The 15,543-nt window shown below is 44.7% G+C and overlaps 1 protein-coding gene across 3 annotated transcripts in view; it reads right to left on the minus strand.

Annotated features, from left to right (window-relative positions):
* The window catches only part of GARRE1 (granule associated Rac and RHOG effector 1), a 123,364-nt gene extending 112,508 nt beyond the window's left edge, over positions 1-10,856 (minus strand). For all 3 annotated transcript variants that reach the window (XM_045292476.1, XM_045292475.1, XM_045292473.1), the window contains exon 1: positions 10,829-10,856. The gene's annotated coding sequence lies outside the window, so the exon portion shown is untranslated. The remainder of the gene's footprint in view (positions 1-10,828) is intronic.
* Between the last annotated feature and the right edge of the window lie 4,687 nt (positions 10,857-15,543).

Here is a 15,543-nt window from a genome sequence, read left to right on the forward strand (position 1 = left end):
GTGAAGGGAGACATCGGTCAGTGTAAGACATGAAAAAATAATAACAATTCATAAATTATCAAGGGTTTGTGAAGGAGGAAGGGTGGGGAGGTTGGGAAAAATTAGGAACTGATACTAAGGGCTCAAGTAGAAAGAAATGGTGATGGCAAAAAATGTACAAATGTGCTTGACACAATGGATGGATGTGATTAGAGCTGTATGAGCCCACCAAAAAATGATTTTAAAAAATGGTATGAGCTCTTCAAACTAATCCCCCACCCCCACCCCAATGGCACAAAAAGCATCCTAAAATTTTTAAGTTTTATTAGTACTTCATCCACGCCATACAATTCAATAATTTAATCATACCAAGAAGACTTGTACATTTGTCAGTCACCATATTCAATTCTAGAACATTTTCTTCTTTCTTGAAGTCATTGTTATTCATGTAATTTTTTCTAATTGTGGCAAAAATATACATAAAAGAACATTCTCCAGTTCCACAACTTTTACTTGTATAACTCAGTGTCACTGATTACCATATATACTTGTGTATAAGCCAAGTTTTTCAGCTCATTTTTCTCCAGCAGAGTTGCTGGTGGTTTTGAACTGTGGACCTTGTGGATGACCAGCCCTTTAGCACATTTTTAATGCAGTTTTTGTGGTAAAATTAGGTGTCTCGGCTGATATTTGGGTCAGCTTATACCTGAGTATAGGCAGTATACTCTGTGTTGTACAACCATTTTTGATATCCTTTTCCAAATTATTCTGCCACCACTGACATAAACTCAATGCCCCCTACAAAAAGGTATCCTAAATTTTGAGGGTGCCTTATGAGACTCATATAAGTATATTACTGAGAGAACTTGTCTTCAGCCATCTACTGACTGCAGAAACATGCTCAATTACATTTTGTTTGCTATAAATCTATGCACCTATGAACTGGAAACCCTGGTAGCGATGGCTTTCAACTTATTCACCTCTGGAAACTGGGAAAGAGGGGAAGCCAAGAGTTAGGTATTCCCAGGTACCCTGGTCATAACTAGCATCTTTAATAGACAATCTCAGCATCACCTATAATAAGAAAATTAGACATTTTTCAAGTGATATCTACTTTTTTATATATTCTTCATTTTATTCTTGTTGTTCCGATATCTAATTTTAATTCCTCATTCAAAAACTTCCCATCATAATTCCCTTCAATTGGAAAACGCATCTACCTGGCAGTGACCCAAACACAAAGAACAAAGTCAAAACATGGTTGAAAAGTAATTTTTAAAACTGATACCAGATCTCGGCATGAATGCTTAAAATAGACTGAGTAAATGTGGTGGTCTGTGTCAAGGACACTCCTGGCAGCATTATCTACAAGCCACCAACCTGGAACTATCCTTCATGTCCTGCATTAAAGAGTTAGTGAAGTACACAGGAGTACCTCACAGCCATTTCGAAGATCACAAGTGCACTGCATTGCTTCCCTGCTTTGAGTCCAGCGCTATCATTTATAAATCATATCACTATTTCCTATACACCAAGAAGTAAAACTTCTGCCTAATAAACGACGACAAAGCACTGCTATTGTCCCAATATCAGCTCTCTGGGCTCCTGACTTCTGGCTCTTCTACCTTAAACCATCCGTGACCCTTGAAACAAGTTTCTTTTCTCTCATTTCACTTCTCTGTAAGTTACATTTTCAACATTCATTCTCTCAACTATCTGACCAATTTCATTGCCAAGAAGCATTGCCGGAATCCCTGTAGCCTTCCCTGTCACTGCTTGTCATCACAGCTTTACATGCTGTCTTTCCCATAACGAACTGTAGGTGCTCCCTGCCCCTCCACCAGACAGAAGATGGACATGTCTTCACATACAGTGTAGAGGGTGTACAGGACTGTAACAATACCATCAACAATTAGTTGTTCTAAGCACTTTGTAAATAGTAGTTCATTCAAGTCTCACTACAGCCCCATGAGGTAGGATTTTGTACGTGCCCCCCCACCCCACCCCCCACTTTCAAAAAGGATAAACTGAGGGAAAGAGAAGTTACGTGACTTGCCCAAGATCACACAGCTAAGAAAGTAGAAGAGGTAGGATTGGAACAGAAGACTGACTTTTTGCTTTTAACTTACAAGCTACATTCTTTCTCTAATGATGGTCATACATGTGGCAGACACTTATTTAAAACTACAAGGAGACTTCAAAAATTGGGTGGAAAATGGAATTCAAATAGAAAATGTCCAAGAAATGTTCAAGTCCCCTCATATTTGTGTTGCCTTCTAGTTGATTCCAATTCATAGCAACCCTATAGGACAAAGCAGACAGTCATATCCTGTGGAGCAGCTGGTGGGACAAGCTCTTAACCAAGGCACCACCAGGGTTCCTAGTACACATGAAACAGACGGTCATTAAGGGAGTCGGACTCCTATTTCTCCCACTGCAGGGCAGGTAGGTTCAAACTGCTGGCTTTATGGTTAGTGGCCCACCACACCATCAGGGAACATACCCAAAGCACTCAGCACAAAACTTGAGCAGCACAGTGAATCTACGGCCTCAAGAATAGTCCCGGCACAGAGTTACCACTTAAGCAAGTTAGATACTGCTATGAATTATTTCTCCTAAAAATGCTCCACTTTCCTTTTAAACTTCATTTCCTTCTTTTTGCTACTCACACCTGTCTGTCCTTAACCCTGAATTTCCTGCAGCTCAAATATTCAGTGGAACTTGCGGAGGCCAGAATTCTAAGCGGCAGTCTTGTTTTTCCAGGTCTGAAAAGTTTTCCACCTTTGACAGGGTGCAGTCCTGCCACCTTTCTCCCCGTTTAGTGAAAAATATTTTTATTTCCCCTCTGACGGCTTTCCATCTTACACAGGTTCTGGCTTCTGCAAGATCCATTGTATCATGCATACATGCTCGTCTCTGTGCCCCCACATGGAGAGTCCTCCCTCTTTACTGGCACTGGACTAGCTTTTTTTTTTTAACAAGTTTTATTTTCAGTTCTGGACTTCCTGTTTGGTTCATTTTTTAAAAAAAATCATATATTGGGGGCTCATACAACTCATCACAATCCATACATACATCCATTGTGTCAAGCACATCTGTTCATTTGTTGCCATCATCATTCTCAAAGCATTTGCTTTCTACTTGAGCCCTTGGTATCAGCTCATTTTTTTCCCTCCCTCCTCGTGCTCCTCTCCCTCAGGGACCCTTGATAATTTATAATTATTATTTTGTCACAGCTTACACTGTCCAGCGTCTCCCTTCACCCACTTTTCTGTTGTCCGTCCTCCAGGGAGGAGGTCACATGTAGATCCTTGTAATCAGTTCCCCCTTTCTACCCTACCTTCCCTCCATCCTCCCAGTATCGCCACTCTCACCACTGGTCCTGAGGGGTTTATCTGTCGTGGAATCCTGGTGTTTCCAGTTCTTATCTGTACCAGTGTACATCCTCTGGTCTAGCCAGATTTGTAAGGTAGAATTGGGATCATGATAGTTAGGGTGGGGGGGAAGCATTTAAGAACTAGAACAAAGTTGTATTGCTACACTGCACCCTGACTGGCTCGTTTCCTCCCCGCAACCCTTCTGTAAGGGGATGTCCAGTTGCTTACATATGGGCTTTGGGTCCCCAATCCGCACTCCCCCTTATTCAAAATGATATTTTTTGTTCTTTGATGCCTGATACCTGATCCCATCGACACCTCATCATCACACAGGCTGGGGTGCTTCTTCCATGTGGGCTTTGTTGCTTCTCAGCTAGATGGTCACTCGGTTGCCTTCAAGCCTTTAAGACCCCAGATGCTATATCTCTCCATAGCCGGGCACCATCAGCTTTCTTCACCACATTTGCTTATGCACCCATTTGTCTTCAACATCTGTGTTGGGAAGGCGAGCATCATGGAATGCCAGTTTAATAGAACAATGTGTTCTTGTATTGAGGGAGTACTTGAGGCCCAATGTCCATCTTCTACCTTAATATTAAACCTATACATATATGCACACAGATTTATTTCCCCAACATTATATATAAATATATTTACATATGTACATGCCTGTATTTAGACCTCTATAAATACCCTTTGCCACTTAGTTCTTTCCTCTATTCCTTTTACTTTCTTCTTGTCCCACTATCATGCTCAACCTTCATTTGGGTTTCAGTAATTCCTTTTGGTTACATTGCCCTTGATCAATCCCTACCAGGCCTCTTACACCATCCTTGCCAGTGATTTTGGATCACTTGTTGTTCCCTTGTCCCTGGGTTGGTTAACACCACTTCCTTTCCCCCACCTCCCCCTCTCCCAGTCCCCCCAGAACCACCGGTCCGTTGTTTTCTCCTCCAGATTGTTTATCCAGCTGGACTAGCTTTTTCTCACAGTGCTCAGCTCAAACACAGCCTTCTCCAGGAAGCCTTCTCTGACGATAAGATGAGCAGTTGATGGAAAGCCTGTCTGTCACTGCTTCCTACCACCTGGTTCTCAGCTTTGGCAGTGCACCAGGAACATGCAGGTTCATGGGCAGTAGCTTAGAGATGATTGATTAACCAGAGGGCCAGTTCCCAAGTTTGTATGTACTAACAAGCCCTCACAGTTACTGGGTTGGGTGATGTGCTAGAAGCCCTGCCAACCACACTAGAAGGAAAGGGCTGCCATTATTCCCACTCTACAGACGAGGAAACAGATGAGGCAGCCTCTGAGACCAGGATTTGACACGGGCAGTCTAGATGCCAAGCTCACAGCCACTCATATTCTCTCCTTGACAAGAAATCACCACATGAAGCTGTGTCCCATCTGGCGGGTAGGAGGAGCACAGAAGCAGAGTGAGGGACAGCCCCTCAGGGCTGGAGGCACTAACAGGGACATATCTGCACACAGCTCCCTGATCTCCACCCCTCCTAGAGCCCCCAGGAAGTACTACAGACACACCAAGCACCACCAAGTCCTCTCCAGATCCTCCCCCTTCCTCACTCTCCTTTTAAAAACAGTCTTCTCCTGAGGATATAAAATCAAGTTTAAGTTTTCTAGCTACACATTCCAATCATGCCTTCCTGGGGTCACAGCTAGGTCATTTTGGTTGAATTTAAAGTTTTCCCCAAAGTTCTTCAAACTACACTTACAAATTGTCTCCCTCCCTTGTATCTTTTTTATAGTTGACATAATAGTTTTATAGTTGAACCACCTTTGGTTCAGTCACTTCCAAATCAGAGCAACCCTACAAGACTGAGTAGAAGTGCTCTTTGTGTTTCGAAGGCTCTTTACATAAGCAGGTGCCACATCTTTCTCCCGTGGGGCCAATAGCGAGTTCGAGCAGCCAACCTTAACAGTTAACAGCACAAAGCTTAACTAACTGCACTATTAGGGCTTCCTAGTAACTGATTTGGGTAACACATATTCTGATTTCATTTTCATACTAAATACTTAATATTTCACAAATACAAAATGGTTCCTAGAACATTTGCTTTAAGTTCTGGTTGAACAAAACTGGCAGGATGGCTAAAACCTAACAGAGATTACTCGATGTCTCTCCTTCGAGGCACATAAAAATACCTTCTGGTTTGTTTAACCTCCTTTCCCATGGTGTGTGTGTTTCAGCTCTGTACTACAAAATTCCAGTCCAGCTACACACGAAGGTGTTGTCAGATGGCGTGAGTTGGCTCTCATTTGAAGCAATCCTAAAAACAATACACGGAAACACTCCCAGTCCTGCGCCGTCCTCACAATTGTTCCTATGTTTGAGCCCATTTTTTGCATCCACTGTCACACCACCTTGCTGAAGGTCTTCCTCATTTTCTGTACCAAAAAAAAAAGCCCACTGCTGTCTAGAGGATTCCGATGTACAGTGACTCTATCTATATAGGCTGAAAATATTTATAGGACCAGTCAATTTCATCTTTCTCCCGAGGTGTTGCTGGTGGGTTTGAAGCACCAACCTTGCAGTTGGCAGTCCACTACTTACCTGACAGCACCTCCAGGGCTCTTTGTGTGCCCTAGCACTAACTGAATTCATGAATAAATCCACTTGGTCTTATTTTTCTTAACCAGACTGCGCCCAGATTAAGCCTGAAGTTCCTTAGGACTGAGACACAAGGTACGCAAAATCTAAATCAACACATATAAATAGAATGCAAAGGGCACATACAAACCAGAGCAAAAAAGGAGATGAGATGTGAAATGTCAACTGGTAACAAGGTGCCCTGGTGATGCAGTGAGTAGGCACTCAATTACTAACCCAAAGGTTCTCTAGATTTGTTGTTGTCGGGTGTCCTTGAGCTGGTTCTGACTCATGGCAACCCTTGGTACAACAGAGAGAAACACAGCCCAATCCTGCACCATCCTCACAATTGTTATGTTTGAGCCCACTGTGTTTGCAGCTACTGTGTCACTCCACCTCCTCTTATAGAAGTGGCATTACTGGGAAGGAGTGTATTAGAGGAGAGGGCATGAAGGTAGGCCTTAGAAAATACCGCCAGGCAAATGTAGAAAGAGGAAGGACAAGTGGCCAAGAGTCACAAAGTTAAGTAAACAACCACAACTGGCTCCAAGTCAAGAAGTCCAACCAAGAGAAGATTCACAACAGCAAAAAAGAGCATCCTGCTATGCCAAATACAATGGCAAAGGTCAAGAGGAATGAGTACGAAATAGCCACAGCACCTGCCAACTAGGGGATGCTCAAGGGGACAATTTTGGGAGAGCACAATCCCTTACAAGTTCAGCTTTTTAGACTGGATGAGGACAAAAGAGGCTCTCTGAACTTGTGCAAGAGAAAACGGCATCTAGCTTTTTCTCTAACACCAAATCAATCCCTTATTCAAATGAACATTCTTCCTCTGCATAGGAAGGTCAAAATCCAGACAGGAAAGAGTGCTCACAGAATTCATGTGACATCCTAACCTTAGACACAATTTTTCTTTTCCCAACAGTTTTGGAATACACACCTTCTTTCCTCTCCCCACCCCCAACAAAGTTCTTGGTGTATTAGGTCTTGGGTTTTCAACAGAATAGCTAGCAAAATTTTCAGCAAAATTAAGTATGTGTAAACTTTTTTTAAAAGAATGTCTGAAATATGCACTCTTACAAGATTCCAGAGATAATTTTAGATTGAAAATCTAGGCTTGCCAAGGGAATCTGAGAACTTTTCTATCTTGGTCTCCAATGTTAACCTACCTATTCATGTGCAAAAATAGAGGAAGATTAGAATCTCAAATGCCAGACTGAAAAGTTGCCAGAACAAGCAGGAACTCTTCATATGGAGTTTGCTATCTTGTCAGCAAGAAAACAAGTGAAATAGTAATAAACTATTTAAACATTTTACAATAAACACACCTCAAACATAAAATGTTTCCTGGAGCTGTAATGGGTAAGCTATAAAAAACACAAGATAGACTCACTCACTCACTGCCTCACTCTCACTCACTCACTGTCTCATTCACTGACATTCACTCACTGCCTCACTCACTCACTGCCTCACTGACTGACTCTCACTCACTCAAAAAAAAAGAAGAAAAAAAAAAACACAAGATACTATGAATGGAATGAGTATGAACTGAATAGAACACTGATCGGACCAGAAAACCTTCACCCAATTCACAATTAAATTAAAAAATAAAAAAAGAAAGAAAATATCTTAGTATACACAAGTATCAAAATTTTAAGTAAAGCCTTAGGAATATGCAATTTTAAGTCTAAAATATGTTTAAAGGGCAGGTACAGTTTCTTCAAGAGTCACGGTGGTGCAGTGGGCTAACTATAGGGTGGGTAGTTCAAGCCCACCAGGTGCTGTGAGGGAGAAAATTGAGGCTGCCTGCTCCCAGAAAAATTTAGTCACAGAAACTCTAACGAGCAGTTCTACTCTGTCCTAAGGGGTTGCTGGGAGTCAGAATGGACTACAAGGTGGCAGTGGGTATAGTTTCTTCAGGAGCCCATAGTGGTGCTATGCTTAGGTATCAGGCTGTTAACCAGAGGCTGACATATAAATCCAACCAGTGATGGTTATTCTGAGTTCTGATGGTGGCTGGTTTTGTTGTTGTTTTGAGTGGTGGTTATAACTTGAGCTGTTAATTGCAGTGTCTGCAGTTCAAAACCACCTTGATAGAAAGATGAGACTGCTCCCATTAAGATTTAGTCTCAGAAACCCAAGGAAGCAGTTCTACTCTTGTCCCAGGCTCACCAGGAGCTGGAATCAACTACACAATTGGTTTGTGGGTTTAGGTGGAGAAAGACCTGCTTTGGTGAAAATTTTACTAAAACATCAAACAAAGCCCTGAGACAGTTCTACTCTCATATGGGGTTGCTTCTAGTAGGAATGAATTACAAGCACTCAACAACATAGTTTCTTTAATAAAACCTAACTAACTACTTGGCAATTACGTGACACCTAAAGTCAAAAGAGGAAAAATTACTGTTTAGAAAATGAGTGTGTTACCTTTGACTCTATTTGTAAATTTATCCTAAGACAAAAATCTGACAAATTATTTTGATATAAAATTGTTAACTATAAAGAATTGGGAATAACCTAAATATTCATCAATAAAGACCGTTAAAAAATGTATACTATGACACCAAAACCAAAGCAAACTCACTGGTGCGAGTCGAAGCCAACTCAGAGTAACCCTATAGGGGCAGGGTAGAATCACCCCCATGGGTGCCCAAAACTCTACTGGAAAAAGCCTCGTCTTTCTCCCACGGAGCAGCTGGTGGTTTTGAGCCACGACGTTATGGTTAGCACCCCAACTCGTAAGCACATCACCAAGGTTCCTGCTATGAAACCAATAACAGTAAAAAACAAAACCACCTTCTAACTCACTGCTATCGAGTCCATTCCGACTCACTGTGAACCTACAGGGCAGAGTAGAACTGGCCCGGAGGGTTTCCTATGGATCTTTACAGAAGCAGGTAACATCGTAGTTCTCCCACGGGACAGCTAGTGGGTTTGAACTTTTGGTTCATAGCCCAACTCCCAACTCTCTATGCCACCAAGGATCCTTGCTGGCAACAATGCCACCACACCACATCTATTTGTTATTGGTTTTTTTTAAATCATTGTATTAGGGGTTCATACAATTCTTATCACAATCCATACAGGCACCAATTGTGTAAAGCACATTTGTACATTTCATTGCCCTCATCATTCTCAAAACATTTGCTCTCCACCTAAGCCCCTCCCTGGTATCAGCTCATTTTTTCCCTCCCTCCCTGTTCCCCCTCCCTCATGAACCCTTGATAATTTATAAATTATTATTTTGTCATATCTTGCCCTGTCCAACGCCTCCCTTCACCCACTTTTCTGTGGCCCGTCCCCAAGAGAGGAGGTCGATGTAGATCCTTGTAATCAATTCCCCCTTTCCAATCCACCCTCCCTCTACCCTCCCAGTATCGCCACTCACACCACTGGTCCTGAAGGGATCATCCGCTCTGGATTCCCTGTTTCCAGTTCCTATCTGTAGCAGTGTACATCCTCTGGTCTAGCCAGATTTGTAGGGTAGAATTGGGATCATGATAGTGGGGGAGGAGGAAGCATTTAGGAACTAGAGGAAAGTTGTATTTTCATCGTTGCTACATCGCACCCTGACTGGCTCGTCTTCTCCCAGAGACCCTTCAGTAAGGGAATGTCCAGTGGCCTACAAATGGGCTTTGGGTCTCCACTCTGCACTCCCCGCCTCACTCACTATATGATTTTTTGTTCTGATGATGCCTGATACCCGACCCCTTCACACCTCGTGATTGCACCAGCTGGTGTGCTTCTTCCATGTGGGCTTTGTTGCTTCTGAGCTAGATGGTCACTTGTTCACCTTCAAACCTTTAAGACCCCAGATGCTGTATCTTTTGATAGGCGGGCACCATCAGCTTTCTTCACCACATTTGCTTATGCACCCATTTGTCTTCAGCGATCGTATCATGTAGGTGAGCACACAATGATTTTTTTGTTCTTTGATGCCTGATCTATTTGTTATTGTTACCCCAAAATGTTAGTTGTCACTGAGTGATAGGCTGCTGGGTGATTTCCATTGTCTCCCCTATACGTTTTGTGTCGTCTCAAATGTTGTACAGTGAAAATGAACTGCTTTTTACAATGTGTGTGTGTGTGTGTGTGTGAGGGGGGGGGTTATCTTAAAATATATTTCCAAATTGGTGTCTCAACCCACCCAACCCAAAAAAAGCTGGAGTTTGTATCTGGCAAACATAATTCTTTTTTTTAATCTGGCAAACAAAATTCTTATCATGCCAGCCAAGCTTGCTTCGTCCCTCGCCCTGCTCACTCCCGATCCCTCCCTGGACTCCCGAGCGTGAGTCTTCCTCAGACGCGACCCTCCCGCGGCCTTCACCGGACCGGAAAATCGTGTTCCACGGCGGCGGCGGCGGCGGCGGCGGCGGCGTGCACAGCCAGCCGGGCGGCCGCGGGGCGGCGTGAGGGCCGCGTCCCCGCCAGCTCCACGGACCCCGGCCTCCCCTCCTGCCGCCCACAGGCCGCCAGCCCGGTACGGACAGCACGGCGGGCTTCCGGGAGCCGGTGCCCGCGCCGCGCCGACCTCCGGGGCCCCGGCCTCGGCGGCGGAGGGCGCACCTCCCCCACAGCCTGGCCCGTCCTGTCCGCGACGCACTCCGCGGGGTCCCAGCCGCGCCCCTCTCAGGGACGCTCGCCGGGAGGCCCCTCCGGGTTTCCGTCCGCCCGGGCCAGCGCCCTCGGAGACCGGCGTCCTCCACAGCGGGCGGGCGCCCTGGCTCCCGAACGACCTGCGCCCCTCTAGAGAAGCCGTCCCCCCACAGTCTCGCCCTGCCGCCGACCCCACCGCAGCCGACGGCCCACCTCCCACCTCCCTCCGCCGGCGCCCGGCGCAGCCCACTCGCGCCCCGCTCCTCACCTGCGACGCACCCGGCCGCCAGCGCACCGCCCTCGACCTGCTGTGTACACCGGAAGTGACGTCTCCGGCCGGCCCCGCCCCGGCCCCGCCCCCGCCCTACGCGGCTCCGAGCGGCTCCGGGCGCGAGTGTCCCTGAGCCTGGTTCCCCCGGGACCGAGAAGCTCCCACGTGGTACAGTCACGGTAAGGTTGACGACAGGCCGCTGGAGCCGACGGAGCCGCTCTTGTTCTCCGCCCCGCCGGGCCTGCGGACGGGAAGGGTCCGCTGCAGGGTCGTGGCTCCTGTTTTGTAATTGATTACTGAATTAGAGTGTTTCTGAGGTGCCGGGCACGGTCCCAGCTGGGTAATGCCCAGCTTTAAATTTGGTCACCTTAGCACGTAGGCTTCTTTCTTGAGTGTGGGGGACAATAAAATTTAAGTCACATATTCGTATGATGATAGAGTGCCAGTTGTGACAAGTGGTAGGAAGGGAAAGTGGAGAGAGGAGTTAGCTATTCTGTCCTCTCACCTAGTCAGGGAATTCTTCCCCCAGGAAATGAGCAGGAGTTAAGTTGAAAAAAGAGAAGTCTGGAATACTTAAAAGAAGGGATGGAAGGACATTCCAGTAGAGGAATCAGGTGCATCCAACTGTTCTGAGTTTGGTGAAAAGTTGGGTGATTACCTGAGAGCTTAAAAAAGTAAAGAGCTTTAAGGGGTAACTTGACCACTTTTGTGGCTTTAAAGGGTGCAGTGTGGAAAAGGACTGGGGAGGGGAGGCAAGAGTTGTAGAGATCACTTGGAAGGCAACTGCCAAAGTTCTGACAAAGCCAAAAGTGATCCAGATTTAGACCAGGATCTCCAATTATTTTGTTCCAGAACATCTTTCAGAAGAAAAATAAGTTTGATTACCACCTATATTTCATTCCTGAATTATATACATATGCCACACTAATATGCTATTTATGTTATGAAACATACAAAAGATAATTTTAAAAGATAAAAATATAGTATGAAATGTTTTGAAATTGATGGTAACATATATACAAATGCGTTTGATACAAATGATGTAATTATAAGAGCTGAAAGAGCCCTGATAAAATTATATATATACATATAGTACGTATACAAACCACCCAAAAAATAAAACAAACACTTCCACTGATTCAATTCCATCACATAGTGACCCTATAGGTCAGGGTAGAACCAGACATGCGTTTCCAAGACTATAATTTTTTACCAGAGTAGAAAGCCTTATTTTTCTATGGTAGAGCACCTGGTGGTTTCAAACTATTTACCTTGTGGCTAGCAGCCCGATGTATAACCATTAAGCTATGAGGGCTCCTTAGTATATGTTTGTATAAGGGAGATTCAAAGAGTTTGTGGGAAATTTTCATTATCGTTTCATTCCCTTTTTCCAGGAACTTTTTAAAGCCCACCTCCCCTCCACCCGGCAAATATACTGGTTTTCCTCTTGTGCCCCCAGTGGATTTGCTTCTCACATTATTGGGTGTGTGAACAACACTATGAAAGCCACTGACCAGGCTACAGTGACAATAAAATGGAGAACATTAGTCACATTCGAGGAAGATATTGGAAGAAAGTTAATGCAAGTCAAGTGGATGATGAGATGGCTGTGGAGGGTCAGGAAGAGGATTCTCTCCCAGTCCCCTTCAAGGGGATTAAATTTGGGTGGGTGGAAGATAAGAAAGGGGCCAAGATCCCCTTGCGAGCTTGACATTGAGGAGGAAGCACCAAGATTAAGGAGGGTGGGTCTGGGGCTTAGAGAAGAAGTTTTGCTGGAGATGGAGATCTATGAGTCAGTTATTGGGGCTTAAGTGATAATAGAAGCCTCAGATAGGCTGAAGGCAAGTATAGATTGAGGGAATGCTTTATTTGGTGATTGTTTTTGTTTGTTTGTTTTCACGTGGAAGAGACATAAACATGTCGCCATGTCAGGAGGCTCTGGTTAAAAGTAAAAAAAACCAACAAAATTCAATGTCATGGAGTTGATTCCAACTCATGGGGACTCTAAGGGGCAGAACTGCCCCCTGTCGGTTTCTGAGACAATAACTGTGGGAGTAGAAAGCCCCATCTTTCTTACTGGGCTGAGAGAAAGAAGGCTGCATCTACAGCAGAAGAGCTGATCTGGTTCATAGTGTGAAGTTCTAAAAAGGCTGGAGGGAGAGGGATCTAAAATACTTGGGGATAGGTTTACCTCAGACTGCAACAAAGAGAGGGTAGCTTGGGATGAAGGTTTGAAGAGAGTAGAAAATGGCTGAAAGCAGACAAGTTGATGGGAGAAATGTGGTAGAATTTCTGGTCACAATTGTGGATGCATTTTGGGTTCAGGAACTGAGGGTTGATAACCATTAATTCAGTTTTTCCTACTAAGTGGTCTGCCCCAGCAGTCTTCAGGAAGAAGTGAAGGTGGAGCAAAGCCTCACTAGGGCTTGAATAACAGACCAAGGGTCAGAATGTAACTGACATGACTATGGAAGCCAAGCTACCAGAGGAGGGATGTGAGTTAAGGATTGTTCAGTTGGAGAAAGTGCCCAAGGTGGTAGTATTGTCTTTCCTGTGTGGATTGGAAAAGGAACCAGGATGACCATGGCTAGCTTTTGCCAATACCTGGAGGTATCTGGTACACACTGGATAAAGAGAAAAGCCCACATTGATTGGTCTCCCAGAACACCTACTTTTCTGCTGGGTTCTAGAATTCATTGCAATGACTATACTGAATTCACAGATGATACTCGAGATTATGAGGATTATGTCTCACAATTCATGTGAGAAATGCTACGGATACAGTTGCTCAGTCGGGACAGTTTCTTTTCTATTGTGCCCATAGATAGGTCTCTCTCTGGCCTTCAGCCTTTTGACCTGGCATTTGCCCTGCTTGGGACGTGTTAACAATTAGAATTGTCAATAAATGCCCAAAGGGCATGTCACTTCACCACAAGCCCCAGCCTGATGGCACACAGCTCCTCCAATTAAGTGCCAGACACATCCCACTCCAAAAGCCAGCCTCCAGTCCCAAGCACTCTCTGGGATGGGAAGTCCATTGCTCTGCCTCATGCTCTGGCTCATGGGCCTGTTACTGTTCCATCTCTTCCACTGTTCAGATGTCAGCGTTGTCTCCTGGATCAAGGAAGTTCAATGTGCAGGGATCTTGGGGTCCAAGCAAGACCCTGCTCTTAGCTCTTTTCTCTTGATGGTCGTGAAATTCCCTTTCCTGCTTCTGAGCTAGCTAATTTTACACACAACAGGATAGCAACCACAATTAACCCTGTTAACAATCATGCACAGCTGAAATCATCTAATCCAATTACCATTTATACTTGTGTATAAGCCAAGTTTTTCAGTATATGTTTTTATTCTGAAAAAGACCTCCTCAGATTATCCTCGAGGGAGGGTCCCACTTACCTGTTCTCCAGTGCAGTGCGGGTGTTCTCCGGTCTCCACCGCTCATATGCTGCCGGGGTCCGATAACTACTGGTATCACTGTTCTTCTTTTCTCCTGCACGCCGGCAGTCTCTGTGCTGTCCGTGTACCGGGCAAGAACTTGCCCGCTTCTGTGTGCTGGTACCTGGGGCGCACCGCATCCGTGTCAGATTTAGTCGGATGCAGCCGCTCTTTTCCTCCCGCTCTTCTCCAGGGCTGTGACCAATGTCGTAGCCTTTACAGTCTGACCCGTGCTTGGCCACGCCCCCTTGCCCTGCCCAAGCTTTGCTGAATACCAGTACCGGTAGATCTCTAATCTTGGATATACAGGACATTTATTTACAGTACTTAGTCTGCTATGTTTTATTTTTAATTTTCTTATTAACCCCTATCTGGACCCAGTGTTGACTATGCTTGCGTAGAGCAGCCTGTGTTAGGGCTCCTAATACACATGCTGCGTTGTGTACGCACTGTTACTGCATGTGTTGTGTTAGCACTTCCCATACATATCTGGTACTGCTGCAAATGCAATAACACAGCGCATGCGGTAACACAGTGCGTACACAACGCAGCATGTATATTATGAGCCCTAACACAGGCTGTTCTATGCAAGCATTGTCATGACATCACATTCTGGAATATTATCATACCAAACTCTCCAAACCCTGAATTACTGTCAGCTCCCTTGGTGAGCCAGCATGTTTGGGGTCTCCTGGTGTCTTTTCAGTGCAATTCTTTTGTGGGGTATCTGTTTTCCATGGTGAAATCTACCTGTCTTGCTGCATCCGATTGCCAATTGAATTTACTTGTTTATATGTATACCGGTAGTTGCCTGGACACCACCGTTTTTACTGTAAATTGACCTCTTTTAAGAACTATAACTAGGGCTTATTTTTGGAGTAGGGCTTAAAGTATATTTTGAGAATTCAATTACTATGGTATGACATTAAAAAATGTATATTTTATTAGGGCCTCATACAATTCTTATCACAATCCATACATACATCAATTGTGTAAATCACATTTGTACATTCATTGCCCTCATCTTTCTCAAAACATTTGCTCTCCACCTAAGCCCCTGGCATCAGCTCCTCATTTTTCCCCCTCTCTCTCCACTCACCCCTCCCTCGTGAACCCCTGATAATTTTTAAATTATTATTTTGTCATATCTTGCCCTGTCTGATGTCTCTCTTCACCTACTTTTCTGTTGTCCGTCCCCAAGGGAGGAAGTCACATGTAGATCCTTGTAATCCGTTCCCCCTTTCCAACCCACCCTCCCTCCCCCTTTCCAACCC

This window comes from Echinops telfairi, unplaced genomic scaffold (assembly GCF_000313985.2).
Source record: "Echinops telfairi isolate 266 unplaced genomic scaffold, ASM31398v2 ScPeMD7_655;HRSCAF=1070, whole genome shotgun sequence".
Classification (NCBI taxonomy): Eukaryota; Metazoa; Chordata; class Mammalia; order Afrosoricida; family Tenrecidae; genus Echinops; species Echinops telfairi.